The following is a 2,868-nucleotide window of genomic DNA, read 5'->3' as shown; positions in this document are numbered from 1 at the left end:
CCTCTTCCTCTCAATTTCTCACTCACAGACACATGCACGCACACACATGCATGTGTATCTCATGAACACAAGCATGTACACACAAACACATAACTTGTTTTTGGAAAAGAAATCCTACTGCTTGAGGTGATGGTATTAGATGATTTCCTAAGGATGGGATGAGGTTATGATGCCATAGCTCCCATGAATGGAACTGCTCTACTCCCAAAAGAGGCCTTGATGCATTCTTTTATCACTTTTCCCATGAAGACATAGGGAGAAGGCAATCTATCTTATGACAATGTGAATGGTTAGTTTTAAATGTCAGCACCATTTGCCATACTTGATGCCCTTTACTGTGGGTGTGCCTAGTTGCTTTAGGTTTCTGTTCCTTGATTTCCAAGCAAGTCTTCCCTTGACTTGGCACCTGGAATTGTAAACTGAGCAAACCCTTTCTCCCTTAAAATTCATTTTTCTTGTGACTTATTTATCACATTATAATAAACAAAATTAGGACAGATATAAAATCCATCAGAACCATAAAATTGGCCTTTCCAGACTGTGGGATGTTGTAAATACATTTCTGTTGTTTTAAAACAACTCAATTTATGGTAAATTGCTGTGGCATCCTGAATAAATCAAGGTAACCCTTTCTTCTGTCTCTGGATGGTTCTCATTCCTGCTCTGTGTATTGGTTGTCATGCTGAAAAAGTAAGTACAATTAAAAGTAGAATAAATATTTAAATAGTTAATATTGATGTACATATATACTGGTACTAACACCCCAATTTTCTTCTACTCATTCTATATTCTTTTTGCTACTAACATATACTTTATATGCTTACATTTCCTTATCAGGCTTATCTGGCTGTATGACCCAACATTTATTTCTGAACTGTTTGAGCAATCAGCAGGTGTGCTTAGGTAACTATAATTTTCCATTTGCTTTTTAAAAAAAAAAAGTTCAAAAAGACCAGAACATGGCTAAGAGCCATCTTTGGAAACACCTGTATTACAAAAGCTTTCCTTTTATAGCAAATGGGATTTCTTCATATTCAATACCTAAAATTCCAATAATGTAATAGCCTTGTTTTCTTGTTTATTCAAACTTATGTTGAAACATGTTGGAACTTGTATTGGGAGCATCTACTTATTTGAATTAAGAACAGAGAATGTTTGTCAGAGGGAGAGAATTCAAGAATGTTCCTAGGGGGTTGGGGATTTAGCTCAGTGGTAGAGCGCTTGCCTAGCAAGTCCAAGGCCCTGGGTTCAGTCCTCAGCTCTGGGGAAAAAAAAGAATGTCCTTAGTAGATCAACAGGGGGGATGATGAGGTAATTCATTAATTATCATTCCTAGACTCTCAGTAGAAAGCTGGCAACGTATTTTAGGTAATGATAGACATCATATACCATACTACAGAGCCTATAGTCCAGACTATAGGCCTATTTTCCTCTGGCTGATTCTATAACTCTCTTCTCAAAAAGGACTTTTATACTTTATTAGGTTAGTTGCTTCAGAATAATGGAATATATAGTAAGGCCAGTGAATTTCAATGTTATAGATCTAGGATTAGATGAGGTGATGAGCCAGAAGAAATTGTGTAGAGTATCCTGACACCATAGATAATGCAGTTCTGAAATATTTGGAAGGTAGGTTTAGCATCGGCACTGTAGGTACATTAGGGCATTTAGTATGATAAAGTTTTCTGATAAAATCAACTTAATGAAGAGAGGATTTGATTCAGCTCATATTGAGCTGAATATGGTGCCAGGGAAGAAAAGCAGAGGGAGCTTGAGAGTAAACCATCTGGTCATAACATGTTCACTGTCAGAAGAAGAGAGCAATGGATGCATGCATGCTCATGCTTGGCTTGCTTGTACAGTCCAGGATATCTATTACATACAGTTGATCTACCATACAGCTGATCTAACATTTGTGAAGTTAACAATTGACTCTAACCGTCATGAGCATGCCAAAACCCTGAAGTTCTGGGCTCAAGTGCTCAAGGCATATAATGTTAGGCCTATGCACGTAGAATTTCTTGGAATGCACCTGGAAGTCAAAGAATATGTTCTGCATTTGATCATGGGGATTACCAAATTCCAAAATTGTTCATCTTCCCAGAATTGATGTCACTTTTAGCAAAGTTAGTTAATTAAATAATTAAAAACAGAAATCACAAATGAAAGCATTGGAAGAACTATATAACCTTAACTGAGAAAACTACTGAGGCTACATTTTCAGCAGATACAATCTTTCTCTTAGTCTCATGAAGCTGTTTCTCCTTTGCTTAAAAACCCAGTACTTATTTACCTTTAAATCTTAGATAACCAGAAGAAAGCTGCTTTGCTTATCTTACCATTCTATACCTGTTATTTTCTCTACATCTATATACAGAATGAGATCCCATTCTTTTTCTTAGACTATTTGGGAAGTCAAATATCAAATAAAATCAGGAGGAAAAGTGTAAGCATGAAGGTAACTGAATAAATATTAAATATTTATAAAATAAAATTTGGAAGGCATTGTATGGCATTAAATTAGGACATTTATCAAAATTCATGTACATAATTTTGGATCTTAGTGAAATAATTGAAATGCTAATACTTCTAAGTTATGTTCTATTCACTGTGCTATTGAAATCAGCTTAACACAATGCTAAAACGATGCTAAATAGAACTACAAGAGGAAGGAATTTAGACTAAATGCCCTACAATGGGGAGAGGGAACTGGTAGAGTCAACCTCTAATAGAAAGGCAGAGCATTAAGTGAGGAATGGGGTTACCATTCCACAGTTAAAAGCTCTGACCCATAATTGTTCCTGTCTGAAGGAACCACCGGGACAAAAAAGGAAAAGAACCCAAGAGAAATGAGGCCCAGTGATAGGC

Source organism: Mastomys coucha, chromosome X, assembly GCF_008632895.1.
Source record: "Mastomys coucha isolate ucsf_1 chromosome X, UCSF_Mcou_1, whole genome shotgun sequence".
Lineage (NCBI taxonomy): Eukaryota > Metazoa > Chordata > Mammalia > Rodentia > Muridae > Mastomys > Mastomys coucha.
The sequence above is the reverse complement of the archived record's forward strand: the minus strand, read 5'-3'. Positions refer to the sequence as shown.